Genomic DNA, 22,135 nt, shown 5'->3' with positions numbered 1-22,135 from the left:
CGCTTGCAGTTGAGCTCCACTGACTGCTGTTAGTGCTCTGACTACCTCACATGGGGGCCTGATAACTCTTGGCTTTTTCTGGTCGGTTCCTGGGTAAAAAGACAGGCCTTTGTATTAATCATGCCTTCATGCACAAAGATGAGGTCTGTGACTAATGCCTACTTTGTATGCTACTGTTGGATGCTCAGGGGCTAATTTTCCTTACCCAAAACCTTTTCTTTCTTTACTAAACTGCTAGGTTTGGAGTCATTTCAGAAGACCAGTTGCTGTAGACAGCTTAACTGTATAGTGGGATTTTCCTACATTTAGTTCTGGTTGCCTGCCTGTCTGCCTACCTCTTTCCTTCCTTTCTTCCATCCCTCTCTTCATCCCTCCCTCCCTCCGTCCTCTATTCCTTCTTTCTTTTTTCTTTTCTTTCTTTGGTGACAATTTCGGTTATTTTTTATTCAAAGAAAATGGTCATGTTAGAAAAGTCTATGTGAAAATGTAACTTGTCAGTTTAAAAATATTGGGTTATTTATTAGTAAAGAGGGATTAAATGTGTTTAAACATTTTTTATATAAAAATGGGATCTTACATAGCCATTGCTGTTTTTCATTTAACAGTATATTATGGACAGGAAATATACATCATCTCTTTTATATCTATATCATCTCTTTTAATAGTTGCATAATATTCTATTGTATGGATGTACCATAATTTATTTAACTGGTTCCCATTGATGACTCTTTGGGTCATTAGCATTTTTCACTGTTGTATATGATACTGCATTCAACATACTTTTGATAATGTTCATATATATGTATATATCCCTCATCACTTCCATAGGATAAATTCCAGAAGTGGAATTACTGAATAAAAGGGTAATTACATTTTTAAGGCTTCTGATACTTACTGCCAAAATTCATGTGTTTTACTCCCATCAATGATATTTGTTTTGTTTATTTACATATTTTGAGTGTGAGTGAGAGAGGGGCAGACAGAGGGGGAGAGAGAATCCCAAGCAGGCTTCATGTTCCATGCGAGCAGGACATGGGCCTCAGTCTCATGACCGTGAGATCATGACCTGAGCCAGGATCAAGAGTTGGATGCTTAACCGATTGAGCCATCCAGGCACCCCTCTCACCAGTGATTTTTGAGAATCCTTTTTTTTTTCATGTCAACAATAGGTATTCTTACTTAAAAAGAGAACATTTTTTGCTAATATTATAGGAGAAAAGTGTATCTTAATGTATATTTTAAATGTTATCGACCATGTGTATTTATTTTATAATTTTCTCCTTAATATCACCTAGCTGTTCAGGTGTTTTACTCATACTTATTTAAGTAGTAAATTGTATATTAAGACGATTGACCCTTTTCTGACATGTTGGTGGTATTTTTTTCTGTATTTCATTCTGTATTTTTTTAAATGACTGAGTGGAGGCATTGCTTTGTTGTTTTCTTTAATTTTTCTTTTTTATTCTTGGGCCATTTAAAATTTTTAATTAAATATATGTCTTGTTTTATACATTTTCATTTTTAGTATTCTAAATTTTCCTTTAAATATACATTTTTAATCAATTTAGGATTTTTAAATGTTAGTTTTGGAGCATATATTCTGTATTTTCTGTTTACTGGTTTTGCAGACCTTGATTGGCATATAAACTCATAATAAAGAATATAAGAAAAGAGAACTGAACTGCTGCTAACTGACTGTGACCTTGAGTCTCAGCTTCTGTATCTGTAAGATGAAGATATTGGTCTGGTACATTGCTGTCATTGAATTATTTTGCCCATGAACCACAGTAAAAAATAAAATTTAAATCCTAACCTAGGACTAACATATATCTACTCCTCTACAGATAAATATTTGTGTGTGTGTGTGTGTGTGTGTGTATACACACATACTACATGCATTCTCCTTTTTGTATGTCATGCCATATCATGTCATACAATGCCAGACTATTAAAAAAAAGAAACAAAATTGCTGCCTGCAACTTCCTAAATTGCTTTCATTACACACAAAGGGGTATTTCTCACAGTTTGTGAAACACTGATCTGGTGAATTGGACACTCAAATGCCTTCTAGGGCTGACCAGCTAACAGATACAAGTAACTTGCCAGTTTAACAAATCAGAGGACCCGGGTCCTATCTAAAGGCATTCAAATTAAAATAAAACTTGCTAGGTCAACAAACACATTTTCAGGTGGAACTCAGCCTACTAATTTGGACCTGTAGCCTAGACCAGAGTGGGGGAGAAAACCCAAAGATGGTAAAACACAAGCTCATTACTCTGTCAGATTGCTATAAAATGTTTTAAACAGAGCTTGTTCAGGCAGTGGATCACAGACCATACTTTGAGTGGCATTGGTCTAGATGGTGATTTTGAGGTACTTTCTAGTACCTTCCTAATCTAGAATTCTATGGCTTCATGACAACTTTCAGACATAGAAATTAGGATACCAAGTGGCCTCACTCAGTTTTTCTGGTATGATAATCCTATGATACCATCTGAGAAAGGGAAACATTAAAGAGATTATGCTAGGTATCTGAGTTACTCTGGAGGCTGATTAAAGGGGAAGGTGGACTTTGTCCTTTCCATGACACAATATCTCAGCAACTGTGTCTAAAAATGAAAGATGCTGATGAATAACCAATGAAAAATTATATTGCAAAGTTAAGTGTCACTGAAAAAATATAGCAGCATTTGGATACCTATGGAACCTTTGTGTGTGTGTGTATATGCACACGGAATTATTTTATGACCCGATTTTCTAGTTTTGGGGGCAAGATGTATACCTACAAGAGAGATTCTGTGATGTACAACCATTAAGGCTCACTTTGGTGACTTGGGTAATTGTAATGGAACCATGGAGCCATTAGGCTCCAGATGGAACTTTAATCTGGCTTCTGATTGAGCCAAGTGTCCTTGTAGAGTCTCTAAGCATCTGTTTTGGAAATATATCTGACATTATTCAAAATTTGTACAAATTAAGCCACCCTTGGGTTATAATTCAATTTTTCTTTATTGAGAAATGTATTGTAAACAGTTTTATGCAATCAAGTAAAACTAGTTTATATCCATTACTTATTTGCCTATTAACTGGTCATTTATATTTTGTGATTAAACTCTTAATGGATTTCAGAAAGCTTATATTATACTTCTAAAACTGTAATTTGTTTATAAAATGTGAAGAGTTGTTTCCTAGTTTCAAATAGCTTTCACATAGGTCTTTATTTTTGAGAAACTATTTAAAAATACTTAAAATTGTGGTGATTTCACCTTTGAATAACAGAACCCCCTAAATAATCTGCCTTATACCAGAATGAAGTTTATTTTCTTCCATAATGGACGTTAGAGATAGAGAAGACTCTAGGGCTTGGTCTTCAAACACTAGATGAAAACGGTGCTGGCTTGGTTAATCTGTCTCTCTTGCTTTGTCTTCAGACTGGTTTCCTTCATGATCACAGGATGGCTGCCATTCAGCAGCTGGAGCAGCAAACATCCTTTTGTTCCAGCAGAGAGAGAAAGCAAGAATTTTTTGTTTTGGTTTTTTTGTTTTTGTGTTTTGGTCATTGCAGCCTGAAAGTTTTTTCTTTCAATTTTATTGGCCCAGTTTAGACCACCTGTCCATGTAATCGTTAATTAATTACTCTCCTATTTACAGAAGCACGGAAATTAAAAATTATTGTGGGAAGAAATACTGATTCAGTAGTTTTTAGTCCCTTTGGCTTTTCTTGTTAGGTAGAGGTGGACAAATACTTTTCATATTGAGGGTAATAAATATTACTTGGTTTAGGTGTACTGCAAGGAGATTGCATTATTAAATAAATGTTAGTGACATTTTCTCACTGTATTATCACTACTCTTTGTTCCTTCCTCCAAAAGAAGAGAACATCGTTCTTTGGACTGATGGTCCTCAGCAGCTTGCCTTGCCATATGTAGCTAAGTTTTATTTTTATTAAACTGTAGTGTAAGTTACATACAGTGAAATGTTCGGTTTTAACAATTGAGGATGAGTATTGGATATGAAGAGTTATAAATTCATGACAGAAAGATCTTATTCTGGATTTGTTAGGAAATTACTGGTATGTAAGAGAACAAGTCCGAAAGGAGTGTTAGAGCAAACGCCGACCTCAGATTTAGGTTGTCTTTCCCTAGACGGTCCTGTTTGTGTGCAGATTTTCCTAAAGGGTGAAAAGCTGTGTTTTTCTGCCAGTTTGTCCACTGTTCTTAAATTTCTTTTGCTCCTTCAAAATGTATTATTGCAAGTGCCATTAATTTGGATTTTGTGATAAATGAGCCCTAGATATTTTTAACTATAACTAAACAATTTGATAAGCAACTAATAGAGTAAATAAGGAACCCGTTTACCTCTTTAAGGGGTAAGACTGTTAAAAAACTGTCAAGCATTCTACATGTCTTCCTCACCTTTATCCCTGTGGCTCATAGGTCTTGTTGATTTTCCCTGATGTTTATCTCTGAAATCAGTTCTCCATTTTCCAGTTTGGACCCTGTTTATCTCTTATCTAGACTCCCTAATCTCTGTGCCAGAATATTCATATAATCTATATTATTCTTCACTTTGCTTTCTTTCTTTAATTTAATAGGATATCCTACCACCTTTCCATGTGAGCACATAGATCCTCTCATTTTTAAGAGCCTCCCAGTATTCCAAAGTAGGGATGCATCGTATATAATTAAAAAAAAAATTATTTATTTAAGCAATGTCTATACCAACATGGGGCTTGAACTCACAACTTCGAGATTAAGAGTTGCACACTCTTCCAACTGAGTCAGCCAGGTGCCCCAAATTTCAAAATAGTCTTTCTTGATGCTACCTTTTGTTAAAAGTTGCCATCCTTGGGTTAGGGGAATGGGTGAAATAGGTCATGGGAATTAGGGAGTCCATTTGTCATGATGAGCACAGGGTGATGTATAGAAGTGTTGTTTGATTATAGTGTGCACCTGAAACTAATATAACACTGTTAACTTGCTAGAATTAAAATTAAAAAAAATACTACATTTCCGTGTCCTACAATGGCTGTTCTTAGCACAGGGAACATTCACTTCCCAAGGATGGGTAAATCTGAATTATGCGTGGGCATTTTAAGACTGTAAAATTTTGATATACTTTATTGGTTGAGGATTTCTCTTGTAGGAAGAACTGTAACCATTTTAAATATTAGAGATGACAGAAGTTTGTAAACTCCCTCATGGTCTGACCTTCTTGCCCTCTGTGATCTAATAATTTTGAACAAGTTTCCTTATCCTTGGCTGGAAATCCTCTATTTTCTCCTCTCTTTCACTTCTTTGCATTGATGTGTGGTTTTTACTCTATTTTAGTACCCTTTTCATCTTATCCTGTTCATCCTGAAGTCTTATCCGATATTTTCCCCTCTTCTGGATTATTGCGTGGCTAGTGAGCCGTTTACTAAGAGCACTTGTAATTTCCTTTAAACTTCCCTCTACTAGATTTTGAGCTACTTGAGGATGAAGTGGTATTTTGATATATATTTTTAGCATGTAGATAGTATACATAGTAGTACACATAGTAAGAAATGAAATGTCTGAATACATGAATGAACTTTAGCGGAGTAACTGTGGAAGTGTACTAAGTATATTTATGTTTTCGCTCAAAGTAGCTGAACTTTCAGTATTGACAGTTGCTGACTGTGTTTTTTGTTGTTAATAACTTGGAGTTGCAGAAAGCCTTTACTCAAGCATCTGGTAATAGGGGAAGTAACATAAGCTTTGAGAGTTAAACTTGCAGATCTTCACAGAGAGGAATAGAGCAGAGATGCAAAGTCTCTGAAGAGGCAGAAGACTGATGGGCTTGCAAGCCTTGGTGCTACCTGCTTGACTGTATTGATGCAGCTAAAGGTAGACGATGGCCACTAAGGGTACAGACTGAATTTGTCTGACGTCACTGTAAAAGGAGAGGCCTGAAGGGTGAAGCTAGTAGTACTCATCCCAGCATTAGCTGGAAGGTTTTTGATACTCACATTTCTGCCTCTCTAGAAAGACGTAAATGTAGCGGGGTGCAGATGGATGGATACTCCAGCTTTTCTTTGCAGGTGGAATAGTGATTAGGAGATAGACCTCTCAGCAGGCAGGGTTGAAATTATGGCTTCGTTGCTTGCTAGCTGAGCATCCTTGGCGAGTTTCTCAACCTCTTTGTGCCACAATGTATTGAGCTGTAAAATGGTGATAGGAGTAGCTACATCATAGGGGTGTGATACATGTAAAACTCTTACAACTGTTCCTGCAGTAAGTACTGTGTATTAGGTGTTATTATGCCCGTAATACTTGGGTCTTCTGTCTCTTCTTGTTCTAAAAGACCTCAGCTTGTTTAGATTATTTGACTTCCTGTAGAAGTTTGCCTGCAAGGAGAGAATGTGCTAGATATGCCATTACAAGAGTGACAGTCCTGTGACACAAATATTCTTTGTGTTTGTGTCTCTGAGTCATAATTCCATTTTTGAACGTTTTATCAGACTCTACTTTCTAGCCAGTGTGGCTGAAGGCCAAACCCGGAGCCTATTAAATCCTTAGTGAAATGACTGCCCTCTCCAGACATCTTTTGAGAGCCAGTTGTCCTGTTGTCCCCTGACAAGTTCACACCTCATCCCAGCAGTGCGGTGGGCTCAGCTGCCCGAACTGTCTCCCTGTTTCACCATGTATTTCTATATGTATGTAGCTGTATGATTGACAGTTAATGAAACATCCAGTTCTAGTCAAGAAATATATGAAAGCATATGAAATGCACTCAGCATACAAAATATGCTCGTATTTTTTAAAAAATTTGACTCTCAAGGAATGAACTCCTTGAGAGTAGGGTCTGGGTTTGGGTCTTTTTATTTCTGTTTTTCTTTGCATTGTGTTTGCAAGGCATGCCTGAAATTCAGGTTTAAAAGATATGTATGCAGCAGGAAGAGGAGTAGGGGCTCTCATGGAAATCAGAGAACAGGGCTTGATTTTAAGATTATAGGGAGTAGGTTTTGGTTTTAAGGCAAAGCAATAAAACAAACCTTTAGCTTTACTCTGTATGCCATCTTTCTCTGGGTACCAACAGGGCTTTCTGTTTTTATATTATTTTAGCTTACATTGTTAGTTTCCTGCTGTAGCAGCAAAGGCAGGTGTGTTTTTTTCCGAGATTTTTAGATCAAATTATTTGAGGGGCACAGAGAAGCAGTTCATCCTTTTAAACCAGGTGGTGAAAGGCCTGATACCCAACTAAGGTCCAGCCCATTTTTGTTGGTGTGGGGTAGAATTGGGCAGCCATGCCCCAGAGGCAGGATTCAAGGCAGCTCCTTTTAGAGAGTGATTGTGACTGACATGTTCAGTAAAGTATGCTAGTCTTCAGGAGCTGAGAAAATGGCTACCTTTAATTTGAATGTTCTTCCAGGGAAAGACTGTTGTGGGAATATAGGAGGACACTATTTTATTTGTTGCATGGTAATTGTATTTGTTTTCTGGGACTGCCGTAACAAAGTACCACAAACTGGGTGGCTTAGGTAATAGAAATTTATTACCTTAGGTTTTTGCAGGCTAGGAGTCTAAAATCAAGGTGTCAGAAGGACTGGTTCCTTCTGAGAGCTATGAGGGTGTGTTGATTGTTTATGTAACAATCTTGATTGTTTATGTAAACGTCTCTTTGTTTTTGGCAATTAGAGTTACTGAAGAGGATTGTGTTGTATTAGTAAAATAGTTATACACAGTATTTGGTTGTGGGGATGTTAAATATGATTAATAAAATTGGAAATGTTTGCAGAATTTATGTTGGTGGCTTCATTTAAAAAATTGGTCCTTTTGGTCACTGTATTGATTTCCAAGGGAATTATTTTTAATAAGAAGGTACCTCCTACATAATGGTATGACAACCACGAGTTTTATTTATGTCCAGGCACAAACTGATTGAAGTTAATTATGTATCAAAATCTTTTTAATCTTTTGCATTATAATGTTTCTAAAGAGAAGGTTACAGATTTAAAGTAAAATTAAATCTGATTAAATTATCAAACTGATTTAAGTCCTTGTTGTTCTAATCATTCTGCTACAATAAACATGTTTTCCTCATTTCAGTATTAAATTTACAATGTAGTTGTAACCTACAGGAGTTACAACAATGTTTTGTCCTAATTTTTCCCTTTGACTTTGGGTGTTTTCATTTTGAATTTTTCTGTTGAAAATGTGAGTACTAGTTTAATTTTACTAACTCTGGTTTCTAATATTTAATTATCGTGACTTGACTGAAGAATCTACTCCTTCCCTCCAAAACGAGTGCATATGTGTTAAGCAGATGCAAACCTTGTGAATTAAGTTTTGCCATTAGAATAACCCCGCTACTTCTCCTTCAGTTAATTTATTTCAACATTTTCCTAATATATATATTCATAGAGTAAAGTTGACTGGGCCCCCTTTTTCCCCCTCTATCCCTTCATTTCTTTTTTCCTTCTTTTTACTTTTTATTTTGAAATATGTTAGGCTTGCAGCGGAATTACAAAACTAGTACTCTTCACCCACCTTCCCCTTATGTTAATTAACACCTTATATAACCATAGTATAATTCCCAGTGCTAACAATTAACATTGGTACAGCACTATTAACTAACTGATTTATGCAGGTTTCACCAATTTTCCACTAATTCCTTTTTCTGTTTCAGGATCCAGTCTTGGAACCCTTATTGCATTTAGTTGTCATGTCTTGTTAATCTCCCCACAACGTATGATGGCTCCGCATGACCTTGAGACTTGTGAAGGCTACTGGTCAGTTATGTTGTAGAGTATCCCTCCATTTGGGTTTGTCTGATGTTTTCTTATGGTCAGATTGAGGGTATGCATTATTGGAAAGGGTACTGCAGAGGCGATGTCCTCTGATATGCTCAGTATATCATATCAGTGGTATGTGAGGTCTTATTACTAGTAATATGACTCTTCATTATTTATTTAATTTTTAAATTCCAATGAGAGTGACAGAACATAAAATTAACCATATTAAATAATTCAGTGGCATTTGGTACACTGACAGTGTTGTGTTGCTAATCGCCTATATCTAGTTCCAAAGTGTTTTGATCACTCCAGAAGGAAACCTGTACCCATTAATCAGTTACTCCCAATTTACCCCATCCCCAAGCTCTTCCCCACCCAAATTTGTCTCTGCGGATTTACTTATTCTATTTTGTATAAATGGAATCATTCAAGAAGTATTCTTTGGTTTCTGGCTTCCTTCACTTAGCATGATGTTTTCAGGGTTCATCCGCATCTTAGCATTTATCAGTACTTCATTTATTTTTTATGGCTGAATAATATTTCCTTGCCTGTGTAGACCACAGTATGTTATCTGTTCATCTGTTGATGGGCATTTGGGCTGTTTTTGTTTCTTGGTTGTTGTGAATAGTACTTCTGTGAACAGGCACTGTACATGTATTAGTTGAATTGCTGGATCCCATGGTAATTCTAACAAACTTCCTGGTTGAGTTATTTTTTTTAATTCTTTCATTTTCATTTGATTGAATAAATCTAATTTGTTACAGAATAATATGGCACCACAAAATTCAGAGCAAAAATACTTGGTAGATTGTACATGTCAGAGTGAGCTTTATTTTAAAACCTGAAAGTATTTGTTATTCTGATTAAACTATTTTTTTCTGGATTTGATTGTGGACAGAATTTACCAGATTTTCCCATTTAAAATGATAAGATACAGTGCTAGAGTCCATGCATTTGTTTTGTGTTCTGTATTATCAGTTGATGTTGTATTGATTTGTCCTTATTTTGGACAGTTTATCTCCCAGTATAGAGGATATTTACTAGTTTAGGGAAACATCTATAATAAACACCTTGATGAACAACTTAAGGAAGTTTTTTATACCTTTCAGTAATTTTTCAGTGTAGATTTGAGAATTTTTAAATATAGTTTTGAACCTTTGTAATTCATTTTCATTTTCACATGAAAGAGAAACATAATGTAGTTTTTTAAATGCTTTATACTTTTCCTTTAAGCAGATAGTGAATGGAGGGTTGATAATTCTATTACAAACCTGTGATAAAATGGCAAATGAGAAAGTCCTGTATTTAATAAGAAAAGATCAGATCTATAAAGGCTGTCCTTTAGTCCAGTTTTCATTAATCTTGGGTAAGAGCTTTGTGTGTAGTCTCTGAACATATTTCCACCAAATAGAACTATAAGTTGGGTTTTCAGTGGGTAAGATAAAATCTGTGGTCTTCAGGTCATCTTGTTCCAAAAAGACCAGTCTTATGCTGACACTCTGTTGACCCAGGAAATCTCCCTTTACCCTTGCGATTAAGCTCTGTCCTCAGACCTGAGGCTTTCAGGCAGAGTTAAGGGGCCTTGAACTTCTGCTTTTGGTAAGAGTTTTAACTCTGCATTTTCAGCCTCCTTGCACTTTAAATCCTCTAGAATAAAACTCAAGGACTATTCCTGCTCTAACAGTAGACATCTGATATTGACACCAGTCCTGTGGCCTACCGGTCTTCATTGGAACGAAGAGGATAATTCTGGAATTTTTATGGAAGAGGACTAAATTAATGGACAGAGTATTTGAAAACAATTTGAAGCTACATAATTTTTTTTTGTTTCTGTTAATAATTCTCAAAAATCAAGCATTACTATGAGGGCCTAGTTTTACAGGTCGGTGATATAACTTATTCGAAGAATAAATGGTTGCATGTATCTCTTAGACTAATGTCACTCCATTTCTAGTATGTAGACTAGGAGAGCAGATTATTCGTCTTCTTAATACTTTTTTTACCTTGCAGGTCAGTTTTTTTCTCTCCTCTTCCTCACTTCTAGGTCCTCTGGTAGTTAGTTGTCTAATTCACTTGGTTGTGAAACTGCCTCAAGCTATTGCTGAGATTTGGACAGCTGGGTGAAGGCAGTTAAAGATTGGGCTCCACATTCAGGACTTGGAATGCCTATATTTTCAGATGATTGATGATAAAGCCATATACTTATATTGTAAACATCTTCTTTTCTGTTTTTGGCTATGTTTTTGAATGTTCAATTTTTAAATAAAAATGTTTCTGAGTATTAGAGATGTAAAGAGATTTAAGTGGTATTTAAAGATTTTTTTAGGTATAGCAGCATTACTGTGGTAATAATACTGTATTGTATATTTGAAAGTTGCTAAGAGTAGATCTTAAAAGTTCTCATCACAAGAAAAAATTGTAACTGTGTATGGTGATGGATATTAACTAGACTTATTGAGGTAATCATTCTGTAGTATTTACAAATATCACATCATTATGTTGTACACCTGAAAGTAATAAAATGTTATATGTCAATTATATCTCAGTAAAAAGACTAAAAAATATTTTGTGATTCAAATCAATCAGAGAACTCACTCTTAAGAATAATTTTGGAGGGGCGCCTGGCTAAGTCAGAAGAGCATGCGACTCTTGATCTCGGGATTGTGAGTTTGAGCCCCACACACGTTGTACAGGTTACTTAAAAAAACAAAAAACAATTATGATTATAATTGGATAAGAACTTTAATATTTGAGAAAGAGAAGATAAACAATTCTTGATTTTTATTAAGAAGGAAAACTACATGCAGTGACTAATGTTGCCATATTGTTGTTGCCATATTGTTATTTGTTAGTGAGCGATTGAATTGATAGTATTGGGAGTACTCTAACAAAATGAATTAATTTTCATATGTGAACACAGTGTAAAATCTGAATTCTTGTTTCCTTAGTCAGAAGATGGGATTACCTTGTATAATGAAGTTTAAATAATCAGAGATGCTGTACCCAAAATCATTGTTTTAATACATTCACTTCTTACACATTAAGCCACCACCTAAGACTTCAGACTTACATCAGTGGGTAGCATGCATTAAAGATGATCCTTCTGTAAAAAGGGAATAAAATTCATTTAGCAACTTTAAACCAGCTACAAAGAGGGGGGTGCTTTCATAAATACAGAGCTGCTTTGTGAAAGCCCTGTTTTGGAGTCATGGTACTAAATTCAAAAGTGTGACATTGCTTTCCTTCCTTTTAGGAAATCTGTTTGGCCTATTTAGAGTGTTCTTTCCCCCTTCCCCTTCCTTATGTATTTTTCCTTATGAGTAGGAGAGAAGTAAAAGTCATTTTTACCCATTTGAAACCATAGCTTTGTTCTATTCTGAAATTAAGCTGATAAATTAAAAAGATTGCTTATGTAATCATATGCATATCCATATACGTATATTCATCATAATTACCAGAGTCCAGCCATTTCTTCCGTCTCTACTCCATTCCAAGCCACCATTATGTCTTTGGGTCTCACTTGGAACTCCTAGTAGCTTCTTAACTGATTTCGTTTTGTACTATACTCCCTCCCCACCAAGTTTGATTTCTCCATAGCACCAAAGTGATTCTTTTATAATGAATATTGGATCAGGCCACTCAAAAATTTCACTTTTTTACTAATTAATTTCTGAAATCTTACAGTGAGTTTCAAGGCTGTATGTCATTTGATTTTCCTAAAACCTCATCTGTCCTCATTCTCTTCCTTTCCCCTACTGCAGTCACAGTGGCCTCAGTGATGTTCTCTAAACACTCTGCCCCACCTCCTTCCCTTAGGTATCCACAAACCTTATTTCCTCACTTTCTTCAGATCTCTTCTCTCACCTTGTCAGAAAGGTCTTCTCTGAGCACATCATCTAAAATCATATCCTTACTCCTTTCTCTACTCCCAGTCTCCCTTATTCCCTTTACCTTGCTTTATTTTACTCTGAAGCACTTAGTACCACCTGTATATTTATTTACTTATTTACTTTTGTTTATGATCTATTTACCACCCTCTTTAGAATGTAGATTTCATGAGGTCAGGAATGTTGCTTTATTTTCCACGGAATATCTAGCTCTTAGAGCTATGCTTTGTTGAGTAAATGAATGAGTGGTTAAATAAAGGGAAGAGAATTCTAGGCAGATGTGAAAAGCTTTGATGTGTTTGAGGAACTGAAAGTATTTCTCTGTGGACTTGAGGTGGGTGTGGTGAGTGATGTTCTTTCTCTTCAGTCTTTTAGAGGCCATTGCATGTAGTTTTGTCAGCCAGGCTAAAGACATTAGACTTGGACTTTGTCCTGACGTATCATGGATGCTGCTCATTGTGTATTCCATACTGATAAACTAAAAGTGTGATCAGATTAGCATTTTTAAATTTTTATTATTTTTTTAAATTAGCATTTCCATTTTATTTGATGTTTATTTCTTTAAAAATATTTTTTTTAAAAACATTTATTCATTTTTGAGAGTGAGAGAGACAGAGCATGAGCAGGGGAGGGGCATAGAGAGAGGGAGACACAGAATCCAAAGCAGGCTCTAGGCTCCGAGCTGTCCGCACAGAACCTGACGTGGGGCTCAAACTCACGGACCGCGAGATCATGACCTGAGCCGAAGTCAGATGTTCAACTGACTGAGCCACCCAGGTACCCCCAGATTAGCATTTTAGAAAGTCTGGCTGCTGAAGATGAATGAATTAGAGTGGGGAAAGACTGTAGGCATGGTGACCATTTGGTGGACAGTAGTCTAGGGGCATGATGATGGTGGCCTGAACTAGAGTAGCGATGTAGAGATGGAAAAAATGGACAAATTAAAGAGATATACAATATTTAGGAAGCAGACCTCAGTAATGGATTGGATGTTGAGCAAGAAGGATAATTGCCATGGCCAGATACGTGTGAGATGCTATTGAGAGATCAGGCACAGGTTGGGCGGTACGGGGTTTATAGGTCATTGAATTCAGATTGTTTTTGGGGTGTTGTGTTAGTTTCCTAGGGCTGCAGTAATAAAGTCCTGAAAACAGATGGCTTAAAACAGTAGAAATTTATTGTCTCAGTTCTAGATGCTAGAAGTCCAAACTCAAGATGTTGGCAGACAGTATTCTCTCTGTGACTGCTCTAAGGGGAGTTCTTTCATGCCTCTTTCGGCTTCTGGTGTTTGCCAACAGTCTTTGGTGGTCTTCGGCTGATGGCTGCATCACTCCTATCAGATGGCTCTATTTCCCATGTGTCTTCAGATTGTCTTGCCTTTGTGAGTGTCTGTCTCCGTGTCCAAATCTCCCCTTTTTATAAAGACACCAGTCATAATGAATTAGGGCCCACCTTAATAATCTCATTTTAATTTGATTACCTCTGTAAAGACCCTGTTTGCAAATCAAGATCACATTCGATGCTATGGGGGTTAGGACTTTCAACATCTTTCATTGATGAATGATAGAATGTCACTGAAAAATTAATAGGATTTGATGAATTGAATTAATATAGAGTAGGAGGTCAGGAAGGAGAAAGAGCAAAGGTAAATCTTGAGTTTTCATGCTTAACTGCGAGAATGCTGGTACCATTGGAGGAATAGGAAAGTGGCAGGGGTAGAGGTGGGTAGGGAGAAGGTAGAGAGTTTGTAAGCGAGGTGAGGGTGGAGGGAGATGAATTTTGTTGTAATCCTGTTGAATTTGGGACTGTATGAGATAGATTGGTTCATGATCTAATGAGAATTCAGGGAAGAGATTTGCATCTGGATAATTTGCTATGAGAATATTTGGGTTCTCTGAGGGAGAGAAGATAGAGGGAGGAGAGGTAAGTCTGAAAAGGAAGCTAAAGAGAGAGGGTTACTTTGTTGACACGGATACCTTCATCCATTATAGAGAAAAAGTGTCTCATGAGGGGATCTATCCCTTTACTCTAAACGTCAGTTCTAGTAATGCCTGGATAGTGGATTTACTAGCTGCAGTGGTCGCTGCATGAACAGAAGTAGAGTTACCAGTTCCTGACAGCTGCGAGTCAGCCTCTGGGCATCTTGCTAAATTTTCAAATATAATTATACAGTAGACTTCCTTTAACAAATTCCGTGTTCCCAGCTATAATTGTAACTGCTTTTCTTGCCTTTAGCCTGTTCTTTGTCTTACTACTCTCCTCCTTATCTCCCCCTGCTGGTTAGAATTATCCTCTGGTCATTTGGGATCTGAGAAGAAATGACATGGTTACTTCAGTTTTCTTTCCTAAACATAGATTTACCAGTGCATACCAATTTCCTCTCTCCACTCTATTCTAAAATACATTTCTAGGAATACGGAGTAATTTTAAACACAAACTAGCAATATTGTGTATTAATTTTCATTTTGAAATAATATGGAAGTACAAATTAGGTACATTGTATACTCTTTATGTAACTGTCAGAAAATGACCATCACAACTTATCCAGTACTCCATGTGATAGTTAAGAAAGTCTTAAGTAAAATTTTGCTCATGGCCATGCTTTAGACCAAGGTGCTTTTTTTTTTTTTTTTTTTTTTTTTTGGAAATAAATTAAATTTTGCAACCAGAAATGAAGTCATCATAAATCCTACAACTATAATCCTGCAGTAGTTTCCAGGATTCATCACAGCAGTAATTTGTAAGATCAGAAATATGAGTGGGATTTCCTGTTTTCTCATCTATTTTTATCACCTAGATATCCATTATGAAAATAAATCACTTTTAAAAATGACTTGATATCCCTCACAAATATATTGTAGTTTTGGGGTGATAAACTTCAAGAATGTTATTTCCATGTCATTTAGATTATATTCTAAGTCATTTTAATGTCTTTCTTAAGAAATAACTAAAATGTATGGATTTCTGAATGTGCAGAAGAAGAGGCATGCTTGAACTCTTAGTCTGCAAGGGATGTAGTCCAGAAGGAATTATGGACCATTGTATGTGTATTGTTCATCACTAACTTATTCACTGAAAAATACTTAAGTGTATTTGCTATGTGCCAGATACCATGTTAAGTTGTTAGTTTACTGGGGTTTAGTTTGAAGAAAGAGATTAAAAAGGTATGGTTGAATATACTTGGGAATACACAGTGGTGTATTCAGTTGCCTAGTAAAATGATTCTGTGTATTCTGGGTAGCTTTGGATACTGAAAAGTAGAACTTCTCTTACATAGTAATTGGTTGACAGTTTTTTGACCTCAGTGTAAGACTTCAGTATTTAATGAACAAACAAGAATGAAGTTCTGATAAAGAAGGCATTTTCTTGAAGCATTTAGAAATAAGCTTGAAGCCTTTTAGCATTAGATTGACAGGTTTTCCTTTTGTGAAAGAGGAAGTGAATAAGGTTATATTTCATGTTTGTAGATCCTTATCCTGTTATAGGAATAATAGAGTCTTGAAAAGCAGAGTTTTGGAATTCACCATTCTAAGAAATCTCTCCTTACCAGTAAAATTTTACACTCATGCAGTGAGGTTTCTGGTTGAGGAATGAAATTAGATTTGCAGGGGCAGAATATTTGCTGTCCTTGTTGTTTTGATTCCCAAGGAATGCTTACCCCTTAGCCTCAAATATGCTGTGGTATTAGCTACTTTAAAATAGATTGCTCAAGACTCTTTATTTGGAAAACCTTAAATATGCATCGTGATGCATTACTTGCAATAAAAAAAATGAGGCTACAATTATATAAAACAAAACACTACAGCTGCTGACAGATGTCATTAACTACTTACTCAAACACAGATCCTTCAAAAAGGAACTGCTAGACATATGATTTGGGGAGTTAAGGTCATTATAGCTCAAGATGAAATACTGTTGCCCACTATATTTATGATTTTGGGGTTTTTTTGTTGTTGTTGTTTTTGTTTTTGGTAATTTATTGAGACCTTGGTATTTGATATAGTTAAAAAGTTATCCTTCTGAATTACAATTAATAAATATAGAAGGACTGAGGGAAATAGCAAATCACCATGAAGCAGATACCAACCATAGTAGTAGTTACTATAGGCAAGATATATCAATGGATGCCAAAAATAGGGTGCAAGTTTGAGGAGAAACAATATTTGCATAATCTAAAAGTATTTCTCTAAGATGTTTAATAATTAGAAACAGGAGAAAGCTGGCAGACACCAAGTGATCTAGATTGGTATCACCAGTAAGAAGACATGTTAACATCTGATAGGAAGAGGGTGCAATATCACTTATGTGATATTATTGCCAAAAATGTATATAACCTTAGTCTAATCATGGAAGAACATTAGACAAACCCACATTGAGGCATGTTTTACAAAATAATCAATACTTTTCAAAATTATCATGGTCATGACGGACAAGGAATTGTAACAGATTAGAGAAGACCATAGAGACATGATGTCTGAAGGCCATGTGGGATCCTGGATAGGATCCTTGAATAGAAAAAAGTAGGAAAAATAGAAAAAAAGAAAAGAAAGAAAACAGAGTATTAGTGGACAGCTGGAAAACTTTGAGTAATTTAGTTAGTATAGATCCAATGTTAATTTTATGTTTTCATAACTGCCCTGCAGTTACATATGATGTGAACGTTAGGGGAACCTATGTGAACAATATGTGGGAACTCTACTATTTTTACAACTTTTCTATAAGCATAAAATTATTTCACAGTAAAACATTTTAAAAAGCCCATTCTTCTGGAAGTCTGCTGTAGTGCTCTTAGCACACTCTTAGAGACTGTAAAGATGCTCCCCTAATATAAATGAAGTGTCTTTGGTTTTAGAAATAAGGATCTTGGACAAAAATCAGCATAGATTCCTATTGTAACAAATTGTGCTCAATACTGTGTTGCTGAACACCGTTTGTCATTTCATTTCCCCCAATCACCTTTTAATAACAATTGTAGAGATACTCAGGTTGTATAAATTGTCTGGAGATGTTATCTGGCCTCTGCTATAGTCCGTGGACTAGTATATGGGGAGAATTTGAAGATTATAAATAGATGATTTCCGAAAGTGACATAAAAAGTGAATGAATAGGAGGTATCTGGGGAGGTGTGTTCATCATGATTTTACCAAACAACTTCTACAAAGTGGCCATCTTTCCAAGATGTAAACTAAGTTTTTCGTGTTAAAAGTTTGTCCTTTTTCATACAGACCATACTTTAGATGGGTTTCAGCTATGAAGGAAGAACTCTGTGGGAGGAAGTGGACCATGGAATGAGCTTCTGTTTTATTTTGTTAAATACATAGCACATCACCTATCATCCATTTGACATTAGAGCCACATAATAGAATAAAAATTTATTTAATTATTTTTTTGAAGTTTATTTATTTTGAGAGAGAGAATGTGCATGTGCACATGCAGGAGGGAGGGGCAGAGAGGGAGACAGAGAATCCCAAGCAGGCTCTGTGCTCTCAGCGTGGACCTGACCCAGGGCTTGATCTCAGGATCCCATGAGATCATGACCTGAACCAAAATCACGAGTTGGATGCTTAACTGACTGAGCCACACAGGTGCCCCACTAAATGAAAATTTATAATGCCCCTATCTATATATGGAAAACCATTAGTTATACTTACACACACACCAAAGTTTTATACCTACTGCTGCAAATATCACTACCAAACTAAACTTATTGAGGTCAGTGACTGTTGCTTTTAAAAAAGTTTTTGCCATCTAGAATAGTGCCTAGTTATAAATATTGAATGAATGAATGAATGAATAGTGAGGACTGTGTAAGGTAGATTTTCATATGAAATGTAAAATTTACATGTCTATGTTATTTACAATGTTAGACTTGAACATTTAGAATCCAAGCCATCAAAGTGTCGGTTTTCTAGAAAATTAAGTCCTTTCTACAAATCTACACTTGCTTTTAAGAGCATTTCAAATTTTGTATTTGGTAATTTACTGATACTCTGAACATTTCCACATCTGGCTTTGTTTTTGTGTGTCTACAGCAGTGTGGATTTTGGTGATGGCAGGGCATACATAGCCCCCAGAAAGTTCCTTGGAGAGCTGACAACTGTGTTTTGCCTGCCTGATAAGTTGAAATTAGGGAGTGGGGAGAGTGAATGAAGAATTCTCCTGTGTCTGGGATGTGACTTTTTGTTTTTTTTTTTTAAATGTTTAAGACTTATTTTGAGAGAGAGAGAGAGAGAGAGAGACAGATAGACAGACAGACAGACGGGGAGAGAGAATCCCAAGCAGGCTCCATGCTGTCAGTGCAGAGCCTGATTTGGAGCTTGATCTCACAAACTGTGAGATCATGACCTGAGCCAAAATGAAGAGTCAGATGCTTAACCGACTGAGCCACCCAGGCTCCTCTGGGATATAATTCTTAGCAGTCTTGTAAAACTTATTCCAGCCAGAAAATATTTGCAAAATATAGTTATTAGTATTATGCACATCATAAGGAGAATTTAATGACATAGCCAATTTGTGTCATTAGCCAACTTAAAACATACTCTTTGGAGTAATGCATCTGAATGTATGTACTGGAATATGCATACTGAAATTACTAGTGTCTGCTTTGTTAAAAAAAACTAATTTTACATTGTTACAATTTGTTTTTACAGACTTCATCAACCCTTTTTTTTTCAATATATGAAATTTATTGTCAAATTGGTTTCCAAACAACGCCCAGTGCTCATCCCAAAAGTGCCCTCCTCAATACCCATTTCATCAACTCTTTTTGACACAAAGGTATACTTTATTTTTATTTATTTATTTATTTTTTTAACGTTTATTTATTTTTGAGACAGAGAGAGACAGAGCATGAACGGGGAAGGGGCAGAGAGAGAGGGAGACACAGAATCGGAAGCAGGCTCCAGGCTATGGGCCATCAGCCCAGAGCCCGCGCGGGGCTGGAACTCACGGACCGTGAGATCGTGACCTGAGCTGAAGTCGGACGCTTAACCGACTGAGCCACCCAGGCGCCCCACAAAGATATACTTTAAAAATGTAATCTTTTTGCTGGTTTAATTATTGATTCCTCTTAACCCCATTATGGCACATTATGTTTATCCTAGTCAATGCTTCTTTTCAAGGTCATTATTTATATTTCTAAACGGTAATTAATCTCCTTAAAAAGTAGATTTGGTTAGCCTACTTTAAACTCTTTGGAGAAGTAGCTATGCACAATTGGGTGGAGGGGATGCGGGAAAGTTAATTGTTTCCACACTTAAGTATTACAGAACGTCCATAGGAAACTAAAATTACTTAAAGTCTCATTTAATTCTTAGCAGTTTTTATTGTGCCTAAAGTAACCATTAATACTGGTTGGAAGAAAGTGTTTGCAATTTTTATTTATTTTCAACGAGGAATATAGGCTTTATATTAAAAATATGTGGTTTTAATGTTGTAATTCATTTTGGTCTAAAACTTAGGGCAGGTTGGAAAGTTGATGATTAGGGGCTTGGGTCTTAGGTCTTCCAGATATTGTGATCTTGAGCAAGTCAGTAGGACTTTCTGAATAGTTTTTTTTTTCACCTATAAAATGTTGAAATTAAGAATAATTCTGTCTTTAGTGGTTTGTGAGGATTACATCAATTAAACATGATGACATATATCTATATATACAGGCTGCCTGACTCCGCTTCAGATCTACCGTGAACGGTGGCCTCCCAGAGACGTGCTGTGCACTGTGCCTAGAACACAGTGCTCACACCCTGTGAATTGGCTCTGATTTTCTGTTGAGAAAATGCCTGCGAAAGGGTGTTGTAAGTTTGCAGTATTGGAAAAATAGGACCATGAAAAATCTTTAGATTTTTAAAACATGGTTAACCAAATTATTGCAGTTTTATAGGATTTTTATAATTTTTTTTTAATGTTTGTTTGTTTTAGAGAGAGAGACAGAGACAGAGTGCGAGCCAGAGAGGGGCAGAGAGAGAGGGAGACACAGAATCTGAGGCAGGGTCCATCCAGACTCTGAGCTGTCAGCACAGAGCTTGATGGGGGCTTGAACATGTGAACCATGAGATCATGACCTGAGCCAAAGTTGGACTTTTAACCGACTGAGCCACCCAGGTGCCCCTAGGATTTTTATATCACAGACCTAAAACCTTTACAAACTAATTCATTGAGGTCTTATTCAATAATTAATAATACCTAATTTTGAACCAATAAAAAAAGCAATACTGTGTAATACTATTTACAAGCAACAGATTTTGGGCTATTTCAAATCATTTCTTTTTATTCTTTTGCTGGGGAAAAAAGTCATTAGTCTGCATTTATAATCAGGACTAGCTTCCTGTAAAATTATTTATTTTAACTTTTTATTTATAGATTTTGAAATTTACAATTCTAAATACAGCAATAGTAAGGCACTGCATTTTTTGCAGGAAACAAAAAGCACAATTAACATAAAGTCAGAGCCAGCCACAAATAAAATATTCCAGCAAACTGTGTAAGGAAAAAAAAATGCTCTGGGAAGCAGATGCCAAGAAATGTTGCAAAGGTGGCTTTATTACATTGGAAAGAAAAATATATGGAAGGATTCGTAGTAATATTAGTGGGAAGAGGAGGGAGAGGGAAGAAGAGTGGGGAAGGTAGGGAGCAAATACTATTGAATGAGCTTTAAGTGCTGGGTGTAATTCTAAGCACTTTATACAGAATATCTCATTTAATCCTCCCAACTACTTTATGAGTGAGGTTCCCACTTTACAGATGAAACAGCTGGTGCTCAGATAATGTTAAGTAATTTTTCCTATATAGCTAGGATTCAAACCCAGACATTTTGGCTCTGGAAGTAATGTTCTTAACAATTATATACATACTGTATAGCCACTGTCTACACAGAATGTAAATAATGTACAGAATGTAGTTTGTGTGTTTTTGTGGCTATTTTTTTTTAATGATATCATTGGATTTCCTTCGACCAAAGGTATTGATTTGGCCCTTTAAAAAAGTAATTGGTTAGGGGTGCCTTGGTGGCTCAGTTGGTTGAGCGTCTGACTCTTGACTTCAGCTCAGGTCATGATCTCAGATCGTGGCTTGAAGCTCAGGGTCAAGCCCTGCTTCAAGCCCCACATGGGGCTCCACACTCAGCATGGAAACTGAGATATTATATTCTCTCTCTCTCTCTCTCTCTCTGTCTCTCTCTCTCTCTCACCACCCCCTTCTGTCCCTCTTCCTAACTCATGCTCTCTCTCTAAAAGAAAACAAAACAAAACAAAAACTAATTGGTTAATTGTTCCTTGTTCTCAGTAATAATAACCCACTTGAAAATACCTCAGTGCTATTACCTATCTTCCTAGATGGAATTTTTTTAACATTTCTTCCATGGCAGCAGAAGGTATATTAATACATATGATAGTTTCATTTACATAGTTCTTTTAATAATTGTCAAGACAAGTGCACAGATGAAAGCATAGAAATGGTGAAGTGTGGTGTGGGATTATATCACTTACCTTTTAGGCAG

The 22,135-nt window shown here is 36.2% G+C and overlaps 1 protein-coding gene across 4 annotated transcripts in view; it reads left to right on the top strand.

The window, feature by feature from the left end:
• The window catches only part of TBC1D5 (TBC1 domain family member 5), a 533,625-nt gene that overhangs the window by 65,405 nt on the left and 446,085 nt on the right, over window positions 1–22,135 (top strand). Inside the window, exon 3 of one of the 4 annotated variants that reach the window (XM_049629847.1) lies at window positions 19,293–19,419. The exons of the other annotated variants lie outside the window; for them this stretch is intronic. The gene's annotated coding sequence lies outside the window, so the exon portion shown is untranslated. The remainder of the gene's footprint in view (window positions 1–19,292; window positions 19,420–22,135) is intronic. 4 annotated transcript variants of the gene reach the window in all.

This window comes from Panthera uncia, chromosome C2, assembly GCF_023721935.1.
Source record: "Panthera uncia isolate 11264 chromosome C2, Puncia_PCG_1.0, whole genome shotgun sequence".
In the NCBI taxonomy this organism is placed as follows: Eukaryota; Metazoa; Chordata; class Mammalia; order Carnivora; family Felidae; genus Panthera; species Panthera uncia.
Note: the sequence above shows the minus strand (reverse complement) of the source record. Positions and strands in the feature narration are given on the sequence as shown.